At 31.2% G+C, this 25,164-nt stretch overlaps 1 protein-coding gene across 1 annotated transcript in view; it reads right to left on the minus strand.

Annotated features, from left to right (window-relative positions):
- LOC147078462 (uncharacterized) overlaps positions 1 to 21,443 on the minus strand; it is a 45,190-nt gene extending 23,747 nt beyond the window's left edge. Inside the window, exon 1 of the mRNA XM_085957191.1 lies at positions 21,002 to 21,443. The gene's annotated coding sequence lies outside the window, so the exon portion shown is untranslated. The remainder of the gene's footprint in view (positions 1 to 21,001) is intronic.
- Between the last annotated feature and the right edge of the window lie 3,721 nt (positions 21,444 to 25,164).

A 25,164-nucleotide genomic window follows, 5' to 3' on the forward strand; every position in this document is an offset into this window, starting at 1 on the left:
TTAATTAAAACATCAACCCATCACTAGCTTTCGTCTTCTCCAATGTTTAAAACCTCCAATTTTGGCCATTGACTGTCCTATTAATTTTACAACATGAATCACTTCCTCTTTTTCCTCGTTATACAATATAAATATATTCACATTATTCCGATGGTAGATATAAGTCAATATAAGATATATCGACGTATTCCTTTTTTATAAACACAATTATTTTTAAAATTGTCTAAGGTAGTAAGTATGTCTATGCACATAGATATAAAATAAATTTACATTAATAATATTATTTTGTGATATTTCTTACTTAATTGACTCGTGTAAATTTATTGGTTTTTCAATCAATATGGCGCTAACAATTTTTATATAAACAGTAAATTAATGCTTGTTGATATAGTCTTTTACATATGACTTTATTGGGCTTCCAAAAATTGCACCTACAAAAAATATTACGAAATTATTTTCGAACGCCCACGAATTTCAATAAAAATTAGTATGTAAGATTTGCAAATAAGCCGACGTGAGAACAATAAAGTGGCGCTTCTATTAGACATTGTCAAGTGTTCTACAATACATTCAAAATAGTTAGTAGTATTTTTTTAATTAATGGCCAGTATTTATTAATTATGGTAAGTTTTAAATTTAATAATATTATATGGTAAGTACCCAAATACACAAAAAACTTACAGCACTCTTTTATTATGTTTCAAATGCCTGCATTTACATGACGTACAAAACATATTTTATATTTGAATAATTTTATTAATGAAATTAATTAATTAGCTGTGGCATTTACTTAATATAAATTAGTAGAATTCATTTAAAAAAAAACTTCATATCAATTAAAACTATCATACAAGTGAGGATTCTATAATGCTGGGTCCACACTGGCAACAAGTTGCTGGCAACCTCGTTAGATTTAACGATAATTATCGTAAAATTTAATGAGGTTGCCAGCAACTTGTTGCCAGTGTGGACACGGCATAATGATAAACATAGTGTACTTTCTGGCTTACAAATATGTTTGTAAATAAATAAATATATTATTATACAGACAATAGGTATTGATGCTAAACCGTGTAATCTGAGATTAATTGCCAACCTACTTATCATTCGATATAAATACTTGCCTATTTTTCACACTCACCAAAACATAAAAATACTCGTATTCCCTTTTTGTGGGAATAATGATTAATAGAGTATGTGGAATATTTGTTAAAAAAGTTAAAAACAAAACACTGTGGACAAAATCATAATTCAAGACGTTCACAACATGAAATTTAAATTGAAAAAAATAAATATATATATATAAATTACGAATATTACTCTCAGAAGATAGAAAAAAAAATAATATACTTACATTGTTATACAATATAATTTCAAAAACAAAATACACAGCATTTCACTGAAATATCTATGCCTTTGGGGAGCGCATTGACTAGTGTTGCACTCCCTGCTAATGGTGTCCGATAAGCTTGACACGATTAAACAATTTTGACCCAGAATAATTGGTCATGGTTACTACAACGTCGGTAATTGACAGGTGCATATAATTTCAAATTCTTTAAATCTTAGGATATCGGAATTGGAAACCACTCCTATATGATCTGTTGGTTTCATAATGTTGTCAATTATAATGCGTCCTAACAGCGCCATCTTTAGATTAATAAAGCCTGAGCATATCTTTTTTCACAAGCAATGAGTGGTCCACTGTTCCGCTGCCAAAATCAGATCCCAGACTGCTTGACATATTGATTCGCCCTTTGTCGTTTCAAATTGAATTATAAAAACTTCTCAAAGCAAAATATATATTAACTACCAGTGTTATTTATAAATAGTATACATCTTGTTATTTATCAGCTGTCAAAGTCAGGCTAGTCCTTCACAAAAAAACCGGTGGTAATATAGATTTCCAAAAAATATGTAGCATTGATCTATGCATTACATTTGTAGAAGGTGTGTTAATGCTAGTGTATTATTTATCATGTAACTCATCTATCCAAATCAAACCATTCCCTGTGTCAAGACAGCTGTAAATATCGATTTGTAATAACCACTAAATCAGATGAACTCCAAGGTCATCAAGATACGTTAAAATAATCTGAAAGAAATTGCAACTAAGAATATTCTGACAAATGAACACGACAGACGCGTCAGTATGAGCACTCTATAGAACAATGACAGGTCATCCATAGACAACGGGAGGGGCGGAAAAGGACTAGTCGTGAATGTTTCGGCTTTCTCTTGAGTCGGCAATGGTCCTAATCATCATACTATGAATAGTGAGCTAATGAAGGCGATGCATCATTATTGTGGTTATAGAAGAGACCCTTAAATGCTTGAAATATTCACGGTCATCGACGCTTTTCATGAAGCTTACATGGGACCCGAGATTTCGATATGCAATTATGAGATTATAAAATGACCTATTCAGTGTCTACCTACTTTTTATTACGTGGGTATTATCATTATGACACAAGCAGGAAATAAAACATTTTTCAGATTTATTTCTAAGAATTTAAAAACATCAATCAGGCTATTTATTGTGTAACGAACATTATGATATAAATATTCTACTCTCTTCAAATAAATCATCTTAACTGCTTAGTATTTAAATCGCTCGGTGAGGCTAAATTCTCATACCTATTTATATAAGTATCAATAATGTGTTGAATTAAGATATACTTAAATAAACTAATTTTAATTTAAATAAAGAATATATTCATGCTGAGGATATTTTGCACTTACATAATATGTATACAATTATTAGGTTTTTATAAAATTGTGGGAACATGTCTAATATTAAGATTTTTGGTAAGCAGTTTTGTAAAGTTAATGAAAACTAACAACCTATCAACCGTAAATGCACCATGACAAAGATTTGGATTCTATGTAAAATTTAAATAATAAATACATGCATACTATTTAACACTACAACAGGCCACGAGGCCAGTGTTGTTCATAATATAAGTTAAACAATCATATATATACACCCAGAATAGGAGAAAGTCACATAAATATTATGATTGTGACTAGAGTTGGGTATTTCCCAGGAAAATCTGAATCTCGAGATTCGGGATTTCCCGAAATGATGAAATGTTTAATTCTCGAGATTCGGGATTTGGCGTCTCTCAGCTCCCGGTTAACCTCTCTTCCATGGAAAGTCGCACACACCCGAGAGAAATACACCACAGTATAAAAATACGAGTAAATACAATACACATCCAAATACAATCTCCAATAGTTTTCATTGAGTTTTCTAGTAATGAAATATTATGGAAGATATTTTGTGTAACCACCAAGCTGATTAATGGATTTTTATCAGTTTACTTATATTTTTTAGTCATACAAGTATTGAGACAATGCAATTTTATATCTGAATATGTAATTGGTATTTAAGTTTGACGATTGGTCACGATGATCCGTGTCCGGAAACTTGTACGTATGCAGTTCGCCGTATCACACTTCACCGTGAAATGTTGTATCGGAAATATATGGTCGTATATGTGTGATTAGATGTCCCTAGTAGTTACACTACTAACACTACTGTAGCACTTCACTAACCTAACCTTAAATAGCAATAGAATAATAATATTGTATATTTATGCGTTGAAAAATTAATTCTACCTACATTGCAATAATAGTACAATATTCCAAATTCGCATTCATGTTCATGATTTTTAACCTATTCTGCTACGTGTCCGAAAGTACATATGCAGTTCGCCGTATCACACTTCACCGTGAAATGTTGTACGTATCGGAAATATATGGTCGTATATTAAAGACCATCCAACCTTTTTGGGTCGTATAGTACTGACATAAAATTCATGTCTAAATAAAACACGGTTCTTGTCGGCTTACAGGAAGCCAGCAGCAAATGAATTTTGAAAATTGCCGAAATACTGGATTATTTTTTAGGTTAGGTTAAGTTTTCATTCATGAATTTTGCCAAAATCAGCTGTGAAAATTGAATTAATGTTCATATTGAATCTAATAAAATTGGAGACAGTATACTATATGGTCATCTCTTTCCGATAAGAAAACTCACGGCGAACTGTGCCACGTTAAAATGTTTTACGTACAATTTAAATGTAACCACGATGCGAGCTGGTCGTGTAATTAGAGCATTAGGCGGGACGAAAGGCGTCATGTGTAGGATTTTGTGCGCAAAGCAATGAGTTGTATTATTGCAAACAGTACAAACTAAATACGGCTGCATCCGGTGGCGAGTAATGGCGAAGTCCTTTGATCAGGTTTACTTATTTATTGAGTCTTCTTAGTAGGCCAGCCACCTGAGTCTTGATAAAAATATATAACACCTGTTAATTAAGTACATGAAAACATCTTAAAACTAAAAAGTTAGATATGTAACTGCAGATTTATTTTAGAAAAAACACAATTTTAAAAACCTCAGAAACATATATATTGGAAAAATTTGGGATGAGCCTTTTCCACCTTACACTGTCTATCGTATCGTCAGTGCCTTGTGGTGGGAGAAGGTGGTAAGTATTGGACACGAGCAGGTGATAGTAATTTGAAAGCCAGTCGCCATGGACAAAGGATTTGAAGCCGGATTCAGTGTATTACTTTAGCATGATCAACTAAAAAAAACCCAAGTAATACAAAGTGCACCGAATGTCCTCAAATATTACCAATATTGAATGCGCGTTTTATTTAGGTGACAAACTTTGATGCATACTATTGAAAGTAACATATCCTTTAATATACGTGTAATATAAGTTTATCCCTTATTTCGCTACACACAAGATTTAAACCTTCTTGCAGCGTCACTCAGAAAGCAGTCAATTTTCCATTTTTATTGTATTTCCTGGTACTACATTATTATTAAATTCCGATAGAAATACTAATTACTTCTAAATCTAATTTTTTTCTATATTATGTTAATGCGTAGATGAGAATATCAACCTATTATAATTATTATCTACTATTATAGGAACGAAATTATTATGAATATTATAATTATAAACCTTACGTCTCTGAAAAATAATTTAGCTAAGTGTATAATGTAACTTAGTTAAAGACACACGTGTTTTACTTAAAACTGATAAAAGTTTCCTAGAAGTTTATTATCTTGACTACCCTTTTGCAAAACATTGTATTAAAAAGTTTCAGTAGGTAGCTGAAGGCACACATGTTAAGGTTACGCCGCCGTTATAGGATTGTTTGTTTGCCTTGTTATCTACTGAGTTTGGCGCCGATTTTCTGTTTTCTTCAAATATGTACAGAGCGCATTGCAAGAGGTGCATGAATTGACCGCCCCCTTGTAAAATTATTGTGCTTGTATTGAAATATGGGCAACATCTGTAGGATATGTTCGCAGTTATGTTATTACTTTAAAAGGATGTGACGCCACTTTTTTTGACACCACTATTAAATTTATTGTATTGATGATTGTTTTAACAGATTTGAATAGGTGGATAGATATATATTATGGAGGTATATGACATGAAATTTGCATTGCATAGTAGCGAAGCTCGATGCATTACTTCATTAGTATAAAAACAATAAATCACACCATGATTTTTTGATAGAAGGTGGGTGATGAATTGCTTGAAAATTATCGTGTAAATTAAATCTATTAATTATTATATTATAAACTCAAATGACAATTTATTTACATTAAAATGAAATATATTTATTAGGATCAATATAATGGATAAATAATTTTTCACTGTGGAGGCGGTGGCGGAAACGAATGCCGAATAGTATTTTATCACCCCACAATATAATAGTACTTATTCCGAATAATTTAATAAAGATCAGGATCGTTTTAGACCACTTAGTGGAATATTTTAACCTGATGAGATCAGTTTAAGATTGTACTGAAAAGCAGTCGAAACCGGTCCAAATCTTTAGTAAATTAATCCGAATAACTGCCTACTATATCGTGTGCTTTATTTTAATCATTACAATGGCCTTTCACTAGGAATTACCATACAATAAAGTGATTAGTTTTTAATACAAATAAATTACACGTAGGATTATATTCTTATTTTACAGATAAGCTGATAACTAGTAAGATCACGGAAAATGGATAGCACTTTAAATGAATGTCTAGCCCAAATACTGCCTATTCAACGCTTATATTCTGATGTTGCTACTTTATGGTATCCAATCATGAGCTGACTGTTATTCTGAGATACGTAATTATATGATTTAGTTAGGTGGTGGTAATTTTTTAGGAGTAACGAGGAGATAAGGGAACGGGATGAGGTGACATTTGACTTTGTTAGGTAATGTGCTGCGGAAGCCTCAAAAGAATCTTAATATGGCTTGCCTGTTCTTCAAGATACCATGATTCCGGCGTCCTGGAAAGCAGTTATATACCATCCACAGAATATATACGATGGAGCAGCGGGATGCTGGCATGACTTAAGATGATGTAAGAAGACTGGCGAGCGACAGGAATTCTTAGAGGCGCTGTGTGGTGTCCATATGCTCTAATTGAGGAGCGGATATGGTTATGGTCACTAAAGAATCTATCATAAACGCTGTTATTTATTTTCTTTCTTTTTAGCACGACAACGAAGTAATGAAATAAATATGCTGAGAAAATCACTTACCTATGTATTATGACCTCACCGGGAATCAAAACTGTAGCTTTGAGCATGGACCATGAGAGCCGTCGCGGTAGCAGATTATATCAGTGGTAGCTCGCGTACGATGTTTTGATTGACAAATTATCTTAGTTTTTCATTTTTGTAAAGATTCTTCTTCGATTTTAGTAAAACGCCAAATCAATAAATTTTGTTCACTTTTCGTAAGCCAAAAAATATTATTCAAATAAATTAGTAGAAAAACATTATAGTATTTAAAACACAATATGTAATACTTCTAACACATAATTTAACAATGGCCAGGACCGGTTTTGTCTGCTTCAATAGAACATTGACAATTGGTGGAAATAAATATTTTTTTGTGAATTACGTTTCAGGGCTTAGACTATAGATACATCTATTCCTATTCTATATACTATTCCAAATACACGATCACATGTTTTCATTATTTTTCTTGATCCGAAATAAAACATATCGCTCAGGTGAATTCTCTGTACAAGGTGGTGATCGAAATTGCAAGTGCATGCGCCTTGCCACCGACATTTATTTTTATATTTTACAATTTGGATGTTTGTTTGGTCTAAAGAAGAACTGGAATTATGTGCTTATTGGTTAGTTTTATTGTTGTAATAAATATGGCGTTTATAATAGATGTTACATTGTATATTCTAAATAATACAAAGGTACAGTAAAACCAGAACGATGATCCGGTTGGTCGATGGTGTGCGTGCGGATGTTTAAACCTACTAGTGCTACTAATTACCTGGGAGTCGGTGTGCCCGTAGCGCTGACTACGGTATACGTATTCGTACGCATACAATCCACAAACCGAATCATTGTTTTGTTTTTACTGTACACTGCCTTTTCATTTTGTTGAAAATATTTCCCGTTTTCAGTGACATTTTTCATAGCTAACGGGTGTGTAATATACCAACTCTAGCTTAGCGCGCAGCGTGGAAACGCCGTTGTAACAATGTAAGTTTTTTTTAAATCGCCGCATTTCAACATATATTTGTCGTCCTCTATCTCGTTTTCAGTAGGTAGCACGGTTATCTGGGCCCGTGTTGATAAACATCACGCCTGACAGTACAGATCCCGGATTATAATATAGCACATTTATTTTATTTTTTGTCGATTTTGTAGTTAAAATGATATGTTAGAATTGCCCTGCTGACCATTTTTGGTTTCAAATACATAAAATTTAAATTTAAAAAGTGGCTCACATGCTTATTGAGTTTGGTGACCACTGGGCTATACGTGTGCCATTTACCTTCTAGATTAAAATATTGTATATTTACAATTTTAATATATTATGTAAAATTATTATTATAATTGGTAGATTGTGAGAAAGATGGAGGGTGATTTACTATAGAAAATTAATAAACACAAATGTAATAATCATTCTGATATCTTCGTGAGTCAGTATAGATCGAATTAATTGATTATTGTCCTTACATCAGAACTAATTCCTGGTTATTATGATGCATATTATGATTTAGTAAGTCATTGCTTAGGTGCATAATTTATTCTGAGAATGGATGTTGTTACGTTCTGTCAATCATACCATAGTATCTCCCACACCTTTATGAGGCTGTACATATACAAATGAATGCATCTTCTATCTACATATGTGTCATTTCAAATGCTAAGTGCACAGATTACGTTAAATAAATCTAAGTGAAAGATTTTAAGCCAATAATAAAATCTTTTACTTACGCTATTTTTAAATCTTTGCCTTCTAGAGGTAGGTAGGTACCTGGCGGTAAATATGAAACTTGCGATAATTACAGTAGGTACACATATTATTATTGATTACTACGCATTTATAAATTAATAAAGAAATGACACCATCGCGTGAAGGTACTTGAAGGTATTTGAATTTAAATTTTGTACCATTCCATTTGTTAGTGGCGAAGACTCCATACTAGGCGATTATTTGAAGCCTACCTTCTTAATAAAAATATTTTTTAATTGCATATTGACTTATTTATATAATCACTTCATTGTATATTCTATAAAATAATTTATTTTGCCAACGAGAGATGCCGTATGTGTAGAAATATATTACACAGATAATAATTATAAAATAATCTGTAAAGGTTTTAAAAAATATACCACGCCATATTCTGTCTTGACGTAAATAAAGGTCGGATTATGTTTCAAATAATTCTCAATTTTTTTCATATGGACTTTACGTCACGTAGCCCCGCCCAGTCTATCGAATGGTATGAACTAAGGTAAGCTTCAATCGCAGAGCCTAAAACTAAATAATTAATAATTAGATAATTTCAAAAAATATTTTCTATGGCGTTTAATCGAATATTAATAAATATCTAAGTATAGAGTTTTTTTAAAATAAAAATAACTTTTATCTAATGATTTTTGATGTGTATAAATGTTTTGAAAAAATACGTACTTAATTTAAACTGATCGCTTAATTTTATGTCGTCAGTGAGTTTTTGAAGTTTCATTAAATTAGCGTGTCGTTGTCATTAGTGTGTACCTATTCATTCATCGTATTATCTTCTATATTTTATTTCTATACTATATTTCTCGTAAGTATACCTGAAAAGTGTGTTCTTTTTATCAGATCTCCACAGCCTACCTCTTTCCAAAAGTCACCCTTCGCCACTGCCATTTGTTGAGTATATTATGTTTGCGAGACGGGTTTCGCCTTTCGATATTTTAAGATACTATGTAGGTACTATGTACATTTACCAACGACTAATTAATACACACTGACAAAAACACAGTTATAGTCCTACAAACTAATCTGAAGAACGGTCAAACATGGAACTACGAACTACCATATGGACGCCATATTGAAAACATCATTCAAATGTCAGATTCTGTCTAGTTACGAGTCTTGGTTGGGTAATTTAAGACTGTGGCTCCCCCATCGATTGTTCAGATAAGTCTGTAGGTCTATAATTTTACTGTTGGCATTGGTGAGTGCGCATAGTGCCAGAAGATACCGAAAAAACGTAACCCTGCAACATGACTCAAATGGAATAAAAGGATATCATCGTATTATTAGTTATCTACTTAGGTACGTATTATTTTATAATTATTTTTGTAATTAAAATGAAGTTACTTAATAATTATGTCCTTCTAATATACCGCACACGATGGCCGAGCGGTTACGCGTGAAGACTATAATGTCGCGGGCTAGAATCCCGGGTCCGGCAAATTTACGTATTATTTTTCAATGTGTGTTTGGACCCATAGTATGGACCCAATTGGTTGAGCAAGTGGCTAACATCCACTTCTTTAAAAAAAGAAAAATCTATTAATACAACCGCCTCACTGGATTTAAAAAAATATCGAAAAGCTTTTTGAATAATTCGTAGTACCTATATTATATTTAATTAAAAAACATATTCAAATCTATGTAACTTGCAAAGCTTTTAATTTATATCAAATAAGTCTTCAATATTGTGAAAATACAGAACATGGTTATTTTAAAATTAAATATAAAATACATTAAACTGCATATATATTATGTGGATATCATCATTGTGTGACTATACTGTTATATTATATTGATGAAATAAAACCTTTAAATGCAACTATTACGTAAGCAAATAGTAGGTACTCAATATGCAAAGTACCTCCATTTCAACAATAACAGATAAACTTTAATTTGTTTCATTTAAATAATGATATATTTCTGCATCCGTCTTCTCAGATGGCGAGACAAAACGTTGTCATTAGATCTTAGGAGTGTATACTCAAAATGCATTAATGTTCTGCTAATGGTTATTAAGAATAATGCAATTATTATAATTGTTAAGTTTCTTGCAATTTACGATATGATACCGATTAAATCTATGAATCATCTAGTGAAATTTTCCGCTTATTTATTTTTGCGACATTGAAAATAATCAAACGAAATGAAACACATGCCATAAACAATAAAATAGAATGGGGGATTTATTTAAACAATCTGATTGACTAGCTATTATAAGTAGCCTTGTCTCATGACTTTTTTAATGGGAAAATATTTCCTGTGAATTTATAAATGTTTAGGATAAACCCGGAGACTTCGAATTAAAATGGAATTATGAGACGTATAATTCTTGAAAAATGTTCAAGGATATTTCTATAGAATTTTATACAAATGCGAACCTTTTATGGTGTTCATATTTTTAATTAAAGAATATTCTTGATTATTCAATTTTAAAATATAAAATTTTAAGAAATTTTATATTGTATTAATTAGGATGAATAAACGGCTATGATAAGGCTAAGCCAAAATGGCGTGACAATTTCTAACTTCGAGAAATTTTAAGAAGGAATCTATTGGTCTCTTCACATATTTTTTTAAATAATGACATAATACAAAAAAAATAAAATATAGTTGTAACTCCGTCATGGAATAATTATTCTTAGTAGATACATAAAGCTTTCTTGGGATACTCAAGAAGACATACACCATATTGAAAAGAAGTAGAAAGCTAAATAAAGTTAAATGCGTTTCTCATTAAAGAATGCAAATATGGTTGTGATATTGGACACTGCAGGTAAAATTATAATTTAATAAATTAAAATAAACCGTGAATGAAGGGATGAATTGAAGAACCAGGGTAGGGTGGATTTGGGTTGGAAGTAAACGAAAAGTAATCGATGTGTGATTCTAGTGCAAACGAAAAATATAAGAGGTTCAAAAACACAGTGAGATGAAAAGGCGTATGTTGGAGTTATTGTATGTAAATTGTACGTAAAAAAATCACCGTGGTACAATTCACCGTGAGCTTTGTTATAGGAAAGAGATGACCGTATAGGTACTATACGGTCCACAATTTTATTAGATTCAATATGAATATTAATTCAATTTTCATAGCTGATTTTGGTAAAATTCATGAATTCAAGAATGAAAACATAACCTAACCTAAAAAATAATCCAGTATATCGGATACTTTCAAGATTTGCTTCCTGCTGGCTTCCTGTAAAGTGTAAATCGACAAGAACCGTGTTTTATTTAGACATAAATTTTATGTCAGTACTATACGACCCAAAAGAGGTTGGACGGTCTTTAATATATTTTCAGCCGGGGTCAATCCACTGTTGGATGAAGGCCTCCCCCAGCTCCCTCCACTCTTCTCGGTTCCTTGTTTTTCTCTGCCACGTACTTCCACCAAACCTGACAAGTTCGTCAATCCAGCGGGTTTTCGGGCGTCCTTGTTGCTCTCCGCTTAGTGCCCCTCGAGTACCACTGAATGACTGCATTCGTCCAGCGGCCGTCCATTTGCCGTGCAATGTGTCCGGCCCACCGCCATTTCATCAATTTGGTGACCTCTATCACATCTCTCACTCTTGTTTGCTATCTTATCCATTGGTACCTTCTGCGGTCCTTACGCGGTATGCCCAACATGCACCTTTCCATGCCTTGTTGCGCAACTCTCAATTTTTATATCTCTCGTGTGTTGAGAGTCCATGTTTCGCAAGCATACGTTAGCACTGGTAGCACACATTGGTTGAACACTTTACGCTTCAGGCATATTGGAAAGTCGCTCTTGAATATATTACTTAAGCGTCCGAATGCACTCCAAGCTAGCTTAGCTCTTCGAGCAATCTCGTCATCTATGTCTCCATCTACAGACATTTGCTGTCCGAGTAGACATAGCTGTTGGTTCTCTCGATTTGATTGCCGTTGATGAATATCGGTTTTGGATCAGCGAAGTGGTTTATCATTACTTTTGTCTTTGAGATATTAATCTTTAAACCTACTATCAAGCTTTTATTTGCGAGCTCTTGCATCATGCCCTGGAGTTCTTCTTGGGTCTCCGCGAAGTCTTTAATATACGTTCATATATTACCGATACAACATTTCACGGTAAAGTGTGATACGGCGAACAGCATACGTAGTTTTCGGACACGGTATATAGGGCGCAACGTGAAAGTATACGAACTATAATCAATGGGGAAGAAAAACTATAAAAATAATCAATGTGATAAAGGTCGCCAAATATATGAAATGGCAACATGCTGGTTATATCGGTATAAGACGATGTAGTTGCTTAATATATTCACTTATCTAGTGAAAACCAAAAGTTATGAATAAGTTTGCAGGAACTACGTGGCAACGCAACACGAGGGAAGGAGAGGATTTGGGAAAACTTGGGAATAACTTCATCAAGCAATGGATCGTCCATGAAATAAACTGATAATATGGTAAAGCAGTAAGTAACTATTGTTGGCTTGGAGTCTACTCTAAAACCATAATAATGACATATATTTTGTATAATGTAATTGAATGCATTAGTATTATTAGCCTACACCTGAAATGGGCGTTCGAATCATATAAATTGAATATTGATTTGAATCAAAAATGAGAACATGACCGCATTGTATCGACATTGTTTTGATCAATATTACCAATTCATGCTCTATAATAATTCGTGATGATGACACTTACATGAATCGTGATTGTGGATAAGTGTGCCCAGTCTACAAAAATAACATGATCATTTTGGGAATTCCAGCAGATAGATAGCAGCGACTTTTTGATAAATAATGTGTTCTAAGGAAATAATGAATTTATTCAAATAGGTATATTGTTTGTATGTTTAACAGCCCACAACAGAAATAAGTAATCCACTTAAATAGATGTGAATTAATTTCATATCAACTATAGGAAATAATTACATTGTATTTCAAACTAATAATCGATTAAATATTTGTCAATACGTGATTTATACGCTCAACATAATAATCGTTATGATTTATAGTTTAATTTTATACACAAGCTGTCTAGTATTTAACAAAAATCAAGTGTATGTTTCATACCAAAATAATAACATGAAAAAAACTGAATATTTTAATAATGGACACGTTAAAAAAATTGTCAATGGCATGAATGCTAATTTACAATAATCACCTTTATCGAAATGTATGCACAATGCATTTTTTAATAACACACAATAATGTGCAGTATACAATGTATACAATAATATAATATGCAGACACCAGTAGACTCGACCTGTTAAAATGTCCTAGTAATACCTTTAATATATACCGTTGTCTACATAGCTGAAAGATTGAGTGTCCCGTAGCGTCCTTTTCATGTGGACGATTCCCGTTTTCCACACCAACTCTCTTTATTCTGTGTGACGATGAGTCTTTCCAAATTATTATGATTCTTTATAGCTATCCAAATAACTACATAAACTCTCTAGAAACATATTTTAGAGAGCCAGACTTTTATGTATATTTGACCTGTGGAAAATTGGGGAAGAATAAATGCTATGCGGCCACCCCGAAAACCATTTGAAAACCAGACGGATGGATGCGCCATGCAGCAGCTGAGTTTAGCACATCCAGCTAGTCGTTTATGCAAGTAGAGCTACTTCGATTTGTCAGATTTCCCCTCGCGTATATAAAATAATACTATTCGCTTAATCATGTATGGTTGCTACATCAGTCCAGTGCAGCTTCGTTTCGGTATAGGTAAGTGTGGTACTATTTTTTTTCATTCTGACACGTTTATAGCATCATGGAAGGTGGCCGTGCATAAATCGCGGCTACATATATATGGCGGGTGGTGATGGAGTAACTCAAATTGTATTCGCCAAAATGGTATAAGAATATAGGAGAATAAACCTTATAAAATATAGCTGTGTTCCAATTCAATCCTCCAACAGATCCAAATTATTCCCAAAGTTCTTTTTCCTATCCACAGAATACCTACTTATTATTTGCTTCTAACACGCATGTCAAATTAATTATCAATATTTTAATGGTTGGAGATACTTTCTTTGGAAATGATTTATAGGAATATAAATTATACCTTTTAAATAATATTATGGATTGATTGAACTAGCGCCTACATTATTATAATAAGAAAAATATTTCAACCCAATTATATTATAATCTATACTTTAAATTTCATTGTATTGTTTTTTTTAATATTGTAATGTAAAATTGATTTTATCTAGGGTCATATTTTAACTTGTATATTTGTAATACAGAAATAGATTTTATATTAAATAGTCATTCACAAATTGTGAATTATAATTGTACCATTCAAATGATTTGTAAATAATTAGCATATTTTCCGCGTTAGTGTCGTCATCAATTAAAATCAGCCCAAAGACTGTCGTTTTCAACTGCAAACATGTCTTGGCAAAGCGTCGTGCTTTATGGAAACAGGTAAATTACGTGTAATTACACGTCGTGTCCTTTCGTTTCACGACACTTGTAATAAAGTGAACGACTGTATTTACAATGACCATAATGATATTAAATTTACTCAATGACTGAATCAATTATGCATAAACAAACTGAAATTATGCGGATTGCGAGGCTGAAATCCGATCACTTTTTATGCAGACTTAAAGTCAGTGACCAGAATGAACTAAAGTTTAAAACAGATTAAATTTGAATAATTTGAAAATATTAGCCTGAAATCCCACATAACTACACTGTAATAATAATTTACTTCTTTAACATAATGATTATATTAATTAACTTAATAGTAACAAAATTTAAAATATGAGGTGTCTTATAATAAACACCGATAAGTCCATTATCTAATATTAGTGGGAAATTGTTTTTTTTTGTGTTAAGCGTATTTGGTTAGTTTTATTACGTGAGTATCTTTTTGCCATCATTCAAAATTTTTAAATTAAAACAATATGCATGTCTCTGCTAGCTAAATAACATATTTTTGTAATAAATCCATTAAAAATAAATGTACGTGTCAGCCATCCAACTAACCAACTTTAAAATTAAGTTCCTGTAAATAATTAGGTTTTTTCGTGTGATTGGACTTTTAAAAGTTATAGATAGACCATTAGATACTATGTGAAATTGCATAAAGTATATATACGTATTTGTTGTTACATTTTGACCACATGAAGCGCTTAGTTTCAAAAGCCCCTAAAACGGTTTTTGAAAATTTTTGAGTTAGATATGTATGTATTTAGATGAATATTTTTGTTACCTATATGATGGCCAAAAATTTAACTTGAAAAACGCCAAAAACCGTCAATACGTAGATCAAAAATTACGGTACATTTCAAAACCCGCGAAAATGGTTGGCTGTGCTTTTCAAATACCCCTAAAATGGAAAGCCATAATACTCTTTTGAATGTAACGAATTAAAAAATAAATACATAAAGTTCACAGATTTAATAGATATGTTTTTTCTCATTTTTCTCAAAACTACCTAAAATAGTTTTTCTCATTTTTCTCAGAACTACCTAAATCGTTTTAGGGGCTTTTGAAACTAGGCGCTTCACATGTGGCTTTTTTATTATGACACGCTTCATATTATAATATGTCGATAAAAATATTTCAAGTAAATAATTAGTTAGTTAATTGATATTAATTTTCATAGCCACCTACGTAAAAGCTACATTTAATTCCGGCGTCCAGAAATATTGTCATTCAGTAGGTACGGTTTAATATTCGGCTTCGAGTGGTAAACGGGACGGGAAAAATAAAATCAGTTTTTCCATATACCCGCACTATAATGCATCGCAATATTTTTCTAGACACAATCGGTGGTTGGTGGCTAAGTGCCTCTGTTTCCAAAATCATCCCAGACGTCCAAAATCAGTCAAAACTAATCGCATGAGCTCTAAATGTATACTTACCAAAAAATTTTCCGCGAAGCTTCGAAGTATTGTCTTGAATTTTTTTTTATTTTTTTTTATAATATTATGATTATATTATTAAATGAAATAAAATTATATCATAAAATAAAAATTTAAACAGAATAACAACCGGACTGGTGGCTTATTTTTTTATTATTATATAAATACGAATAACAAAAAAAATAATGCACCTATTATTGGGTTTGGTTGTAAAAAATAGTGAGTGTGGTGATATGAGTTCTACTTATCGTAATATTATTTATTATATTACAACACACATTTATTATATTACACCTACGATTTAAAATACAGGAGATGTTTTTTTTTTACTGAAAACGAAATTGTATGCTTCATCGAAATCATACAATTTAATAGATTACTGACGAGATTCACAAATATTACTTAGAATTATATAAATGGAGTAGGTCTCTATGTTTTTATTTAGTACTATTATTTAAATTATTAGGTTAAAATAAATGTATGTAAATATGTTTGAATTTTATTTCTTTCAAATCGATGCATTAATAATATAAACATGGTGTTTTTACTCTGATAATTAAGACACTATACACTCATTACGTTGTTATCCAACCAGTAACTAGATTGAACACACACTTGAATCCTAAATATCCCCTTCGAATAATCCAATATAGTGTTAAAAATTAAATATCCGAATAGAAACTGAAAAGAAAATAACAACATTATTGAAATGGGTTTTTAAAGAAATCGATCTAAAAAGGTTAATTTAAATGAAATTAAGTCACCCTTATTAATCCATGAAAATATGTACATATTGGCGAGGCATACATCTAAGATGTTAACTAATATTTATATTTTGCTCTTAATTACACGGTAATTTGGTAGCGTTGGCAGAGTTCCACGATTGGCTTATTATCTTTATAATAAGTAAAGATATTACATTACGTAAGCTTTAATTTTAGGAAAATCAATTATTTTGAGTGTTTGTGTTTATGTATATTATAATTTATTCACATGAAGATATAGTGACTTGCAAGGAATTTTAGAGGATCATATCCTCCGTAACAAATGTTTAATTTATACAAAAATGAATGGAATAGTGCGTACCAGGGCCACGCCAAGGGTGCGTGTCTCCCGGGTGCAAGCCAAAAATCAGCCGCCCCCTCATAATAAAAAACTGGTAGGTACAATATATAGGAAATATTTTTTTTTTTTTTAACAAAAATATTATATTATGTAAAATAATAAATATATAACGTCTTTATCAATTAGGTATAACGTATAGCAAATTGAAACAACTGAATCGAGCATATTTTTTTTAAAAATCAATGAGATGAAGATGACTTTTTTGAGACCTATTGCTTTTTATAATAAAATAATTTGTTGTACCTTAATGAATCTAATGATTTTCAGGCTCCTTGTCATACAAAAAAATATATGTGCGTAGAAACGATTTATTTATTTTACTAATACTGATCCATCTTAAAGAGACTTTGAAGATTTGTGTTTAAGTGTTTCTTCGTATAACTGTGATAAAATAGTTATAAAGTAAATAGTTATAGATCCAGGATTTAAATGCCAAAATAAAAATATAAGTTATACATACATATTTGTATATTTCTCGTTAACTCTTCGATTTACTGATTCGTGGTAAGGGCCGCCTTTCAGCAGGTGGTTAACGTACGTATGTAAGTTCTTCATATATTTCAACAGTTTATGTAATGTAATGAAGTATGTTTTAATAGAACCATTTAAAACACGTTTTTCGGACATTCGCGGCCCCTTGAAACGAAATGTGTCGTGATAAAAAGCTCATATGACGTTAATAAAAAATAGTTTAAAAACTTATTAAATTAATAAATCACGCAAGTAGGTGAGTACCATAAAATTTTACATATTTTATTATTAAAAAAAAAATATTGTAATACTATATAATAAATACATTACCTATCTACATAAGTGAATTTGAAACGGCAGTTTCGAAAACAAAAAACAAATAATTTCTCACAAGAAATATAAATGTGTTTACTAAATTTCACACATAAAACTATTTAGAATATAACTCTTAAGGTTTTTCGTAGAAATTTCTGTCCTATTGTGTTTATTAGCTTTTGAAAAAAACGAATGTCGACCGGAAAATATAGGTTGATAAAACTTTTCAATTTTACGAGTTTACAGTGTACACCTTGTGTACACAGAAAATATAATATCAATAGATTGAATATATTGATTTTGAATATATTATTTTATTTGTTAAGTTCCTACCTAATGATACAGGTTTTTATCCACGGTTTTATTATTTATGACATCGTAGGCCCGCGTATTCTTTCTCCTTCTTTCATCACTGTTTCGAACTCGTTGCAGAGTCTATTTTCGGGAGATAATATCGTTAAAAATCTGTTATCATTATCAATTGATAAATATATTTTTTCATGTTAAGAATATTAATAAGACGGATATGACATCCTTAACGGCCCACGTGCTCGTCGTAGGTCAAAATTGAGTTTTTATTGTATTTTCAAACCATGATCCTGGACACTCCTTAAACGTTGTAGATAATCTATTTATATAATTTTGAAGCCTTATTATCCTTTATAGTTATTTTAAACATTTGATGACTGCATAAAGTATTTTTGTTACATAAAATAGTATTCTTTTAAACCTCTCGCTCTAATGTTTTAGAATATAGTCATATTTCGGTACATAACTGTGCAGTGGTGTTAAGATTTTTTACATTTATTAATTTTTAAACGAATAAATTTTTAAACGAATAAAATTTAAATGAATATTTTTTCATGATACATATCAAGATAGAGATATAACTTCTTTCATGAGTTCAGGGTATTTCAAGACGACATTGCGGTCGTTTAATGACATACTAATTATACTAGTGATAAAGAATCTACACATATTAAACTATTGTTGGTTAACCTGGGTTCATCATTGTTTTCATATTCGATAACCACCCTGTATTTGTGTGGGTATGTTTTTTTTTTGAAATGAAATATATTATATTATAGTTTGAACACTTCGTACGAATAAATCAAGAAAGAATTATCTATGAAGTACAATATTGGTTTTATATAACCTTCGTTATTTTAAATATGACTAAAACACTTTTTCAGGTGATTTACTAACACAAAGCTTTTGCGAAACAAATCATGTTCTTCGATATGCGAAAAACTATAAAGATGAAGAAAGTAATAAAAACATTTTTTTTTTGGTTTAACTTAAGTCTATGGATTATTTAGATATTTATGAATTTAGGATTGGTACGTTGACAATAAGTAGAAATGTTGTTTTTACTTGTTACTTAGGTACTGTTAAAAAGTTTTTTTGGCGAGAGCGCGTTATTTAAAAAAAAATATACAAGTACTTACGTATTATAAGTTAAGGCTATACGCTGGGGCACGGTCTAAAACGATCGTGACTACGCGACGCGCAGATTATTCAAATGTCGCATGCAGAACAAAACATTATTTGTCATAAAAAGTCAACATGCGTCCATTTAATGCCATGTTTATTGTTCTATTACTACTAATAATAATAATATATTAATTGACATGTTATCTTTTTCAAGTAAATGGGTAACGTTTTTTAGTCATTTTTACACGATTTAAGAATTAATTTCCCCGTCACCATCACGAAACAAATTGACGTGTTCACAGGTCGACTTTCGCTCTCCGATTGCCAGCCAGTCCAGAATTTCGTCGCACCTATAGTTGAAAATTATTTGCCGTTCCACTGAAGTACCGTCTTAACGATTTTCCATAAATTTTCGTCTGTCGTCTGTGGGAGAGCTTATGATTTCTTGTTTGTTTTATCATTTCACGGGATTCGAGAATTTTCCAAATCAAAAATATGTACATAATTGTTTTCTCGAAAATTCGAGATAGGTTTTTTGATTTCTCGAGAATTTTCGAGAAATCCATTAAGTATTATAAAATTACCTCTTCTTGCCGATTTTTTCTGTTTTTAGATTTCCGGCCAAATAAAAAATGCTAACAAATTTAAGAAATTTCATCCAGAATCAACTTCATCCTGAAGCCCTTTCCCAGAGAAATTAAATTTTCTTGAGAAATTTCATTCGGTTTTTTGAAAATTCTGGTGCGGCCGGGAGTTTAGCCCAGTAACAATTTATCGACATCTCAACAATCCTGTTGATCATTTTCGAGAAATAGGAGTAATTTCAGAAATATTTGAGATTGTCGTATTCTGATTATTTGTCGAGAATACTCCACTTATAAACCAGCCATTAAACACATACAAATTTAAGAAATTAAATAACAAATTAATTCTATCAACTGACGGTACTTCCTGAAGTTTTAATTGAAGAATTGTTAAATCATTCCATTTGAAGTATTTTAGTGACATGGGTGTCTACTTTAAGCATCTTCAGGCATGTGTTCGAAATATATAGTTGCTTATTTCTTCTGCACTAAATTATTATTCATGTCAGTTGTATATTTATCATACGGTAATTTGAATAGTGCCCGAAGAAAACAATTCATAAATCAAATCAAATAGTACAAAGCTTGACTTAATTAGAATCTAAAGAACAATTAATGAAGTTTGTCTAGCCATCAATTTAACATTATTCTGTGTATGATTATATAAGTCCTACCTAATAATTATTTACTAACCACTTAAAATATATTACTTTTATCATATTTTCTGTAAAATATTTAATTAACTAATTGAGTGGTTCAATAAAATATATAAATAAATTGTCGCAAATTAATTAAATTAATAAAAATTACGTGAGACCCAAGTAATAAATTATATTGAATTGAAATTAGCAGCTAGTTATTTTATAGATGAAAACACGAGATAACATAATATTTCACTTACTCTCAATTTGTTTCAGGATACCGGATATGAGATTTTCACCAAAACATAATTTTCACAGACATTCCCGGAAGCTTTTTGTTTCTCGTGTCTGATATTAAATAACGTTCGCTTGATTTACTCCTATATTTTCTGCTTTCCGCTCACAGAGCAAGTATATTATCTATCAAAAAAGTTTGATTTTCACTTTTCACGATGAACACAAACAATGAATAAATAACAAATCAAAAATCTCGCGCCAATAATGAAATGTGGCGATATACGAGAAGAAGATTTGTAGATTATTTTAAAGTATGGTATATCAATATAATACAATATTGTATACAAAATAATATTAAAACACACATCAAATTTTTTTACATCACTGGCAAGACTCAATCACATCAGCTCAGATAAAATGATATATAAATTTGAATCTGTCACTTTTTTGAAATTCGAACGTATTTTGACATATCAGTCGCGAGTGCATACGATGCGTTCAACAGGCCGGCGAGCGAGTTAGTGAGTGAACTTTCGGCTCGCTAGCCGCCATGTGCCGCCCGCCGTGTGATCCCGCCTTATCCCTTCAACTCCCTCTTTGGTGGCGTATTATCACTACGTTATGATCTGATGATTACCGGTGTTGCGATGGTGTCTTTATTTTAACGAATGAGGGAAAATATATTTGTAAAACCACTTACATATTTTTAAATAAATCTTTTTTCTTTGAAGGGAAGAGAACAATTAGTGTTTATGAAATTCTGAAAATGACATTTATTTGTAAATGTGTGTGTAGAGCACGTAAGATGTAGTGATAGTTACGAATCCGACTATCCGGTATATCTCGAAACCACTTGTTAAAGCACCACGATCTTTCAATGGACTATAATTAAAATAATTAGACAACAAAAATAAATAAGAGACTGCAACATAAATAATATAGTGGTATGTGTAATAATACGTTATGCCATAAAGAATAATTGAAAATAAATTCAAAAAGAAGATATCCATTTGCTAACAACTTATTAAATATGGCACGTTATCACACATTGATTAAAATTTGCCATAAATATCTAGAAAATAGTAGTCCACCTCATTCAAACTGTAACAAAGAACTTTAGTGGTAGGTCATAGATCCACTATCCACGATGCAGACGTTAGCCACTCTCTTGACTGATTGATATTGTCAGTGTGACAAAGAGAGGACAATGCGTTGTTCTCACCATAGCTAGCACATTGGTTTTAATTGTCGTTTCACTTCAATTTTAAAATTACAAATTAAAAGTAATTTCACTACAAAAAATGTATGTGCGTTGCGAGCACAAATAGAAGTGAAACTTTTTGTTTTGTTGGCCATTCTCGGACACGTAGTTCTAAGTACCAGCCACAGTGTAATTAACATAACACATACTTTTAACAGAATGACAATTTTATAATAATATTTAATAATAAAAATCGACTAAGAGAAAAAATACTTAATTTAAATGTTTTTAACATAGAAAATTTAATAAAAAATAATAATACGTGGCATGAGCTAATGTATATTTATATGAACGACGAAATAAAAAAAAATACAACGATATTGTAGTATTATTAATATATATACATTAAAAATAATTATACACATTTCCATAAAAGATTATTTTCTGAAACAAATTACAGGTAAATAATCAACAACATTGATTCCTAAAAATGTGTTTGAGAAACACGATAATAGTATAAATTAAATATTTAACTGTATTGAAGTGATAATTGCTCTTCCCCTCCCCGTCATCAATATTTTATTATACTGGCGGCAAAACCATGACATCTACAGCCTGCGGAAGCTCACTTCTTATCCGGTGGGTAGACAGTCATTTAAATTTGGAACGGCAAAAACAAACTTTAATATTGTTCTAATAATCTTGGCAAACGAAATGTTATTGCGTTTCATGCCGTAATTAAAAAAGCTCACTAAATTGATTGGTTCTTATGGGGCTTGCACCAATCCACTGACTGCCCTTCCTCACTCCTTGGTCTTTCTGAAAGACATGGTAATGGATATAATACAATAAACCCTTTGAATGCTAAACAATGATATAGTGTTTTTTTATAATGCTAACCACGATCGTTGTTGACGACACAATGTTTAGAATCCTAATTATTTTGGAAAATTTGTACAACCTATACCTTTTTAAACTGGTTTTTATTACGTTTACTTACTTACCATACTTTTCGATTATTTTTTAACATTTCTTTTGTGGGTTAGATGATTTATTGATTTGAAATTCAAGTTATTTATAAAAGGGGAAATCCAAATCCAGGTATGATGTGATTACGTCGTGTTAAAACTTCTAATTGACATTCAAATGGTATAATTAATTACGTGAACTTAATGGGCCATTGGTGTTATTTATAATTATACTACATATCTATTACTATAATTGTGTCGTATTCTGAATACAATACAATAAAATCATAAACAAATAACGTAATCAAGCGTGAATAATCTGAGACTGTTGGCAATTATCTAATCAATATGACTGTCGCAGTTAATAATAAAACTATTAGAATGACCTTCGAAAAAATTTGTGCAAAGAGAAAATGCATGTGTGACAAATTATAAAAACAGCATACTTATGTGTGACAGGAAATGTATTATATAGAATATAGAATGCAGTCATCTACCCTCAATCGCCAATTTTTTCAGGTAATCGTCTATTCTGTTCGATTCAACCTTTTGCGAGTTATTAAAATATTAACCCGACGTTGAATAATCAATAAGCAGTAGGTAAGATAGGGTGTTAAAATAATACTATAATTTTTATCAACAATAATTACTTATAAATTATTGTAGCATGGAATTTTGATAAACGTCGTAGCAACCAAAGGTATAGTATTACCAAACTTTAAGTATTTTAATATACTACTACCAGCGCGAAAAGATAACAATGGTATGGCGGAGGAAGGGCGGAGGATTTGAAAAAATATTCGTAATAATTTTTTATTTATTTTAGTTTACGCACCCCTGCATCGTGATGCAACTTACTACGCAGTTAGGCAAGTCCACAGCAAGCTAGTGCCACTGATTTCCATTTATATCACGGTTTGCCGCTTCTTTTCACTTTTCCGAGTCTAGCGGTCCTAATTATTAAGACCGTTAATGTCCACTTGTATCGTTGATTTGCGAATCACGTGTTTTTTTGTAATTTAGACATGTTGCTTGGTAACATAGGCTTTTCTTTTACTATCACCGCGTTAAGTAATATTCCAAAAATCTAATTAATTTGTAACATTTTTTCATTCTCTGGTGAATCGGGTCGGAACCCAAGAACCCATAATTATCTTGTGTACACACCTGGTCTACTTAGTGCAAATATACCTAAGTAATAATTACTATATGACGTATACATTTATCGTATGTTATAAAACGTCTGTTTTTAAAAGTAATCAGATTTCATACTGGAATTTTTCGAAGTTTAACTATATTTTTTAGAACTTTGAAATAAAGTGATGATTTTAATAATAATGAAAAACTTCAGTCATACTACAATTTTATTGAAAAATAATGCTCCGCTGTGTGGAAAACTTATTCTTCTATTCAGTTTCATAGAATTGCATACAATGCGACGCTGTTCTGTGACACAGATTCAGAATGTTGAAACTTTTCAAAATCTACATAAATATATGAAAGCTCTTGTAATAATACGATATTGAAAAGCAGTTTTCAGTTCAACTGAAATTGTCCTTGGGGAAGTTTCAAAGATCTCTTGAATTTCAATCAAATCCATAGAAGTTGCGGTGTATGAATAGTTTATATTATATTTTTACATCTGCATGAATATTTGATAGGTACCTAAAATATCTACGATAACAAATTATTACGAATAGTATTATGGTAAATTTTCAGATATTCATAATAATAATAATTTAATATATTATTTACAGGAAATGAATTCTAATAAGCATTATAGAATTATTGACTGATTATTTATCGTAAGAGAAAAAGAAGAATGAATGTTAAGTAAGTCTTATAAATTAAATAATAATATAATAACATACAAGGACGGATTTACTATTAGACTTAAGGAACTATAGTCCAGGGCAGGGGTGTATCAAGCTGTTTTAGCACCCGGGAGAGTGGAGCAAAACATGCGCCACTTATTTAATACAAAACTTTTAACCATACTACCTAATCATTTTAAGTT

Source organism: Rhyacophila brunnea, unplaced genomic scaffold (assembly GCF_057557595.1).
Source record: "Rhyacophila brunnea isolate RB1 unplaced genomic scaffold, BYU_Rbru_1.0 scaffold_11, whole genome shotgun sequence".
In the NCBI taxonomy this organism is placed as follows: Eukaryota; Metazoa; Arthropoda; class Insecta; order Trichoptera; family Rhyacophilidae; genus Rhyacophila; species Rhyacophila brunnea.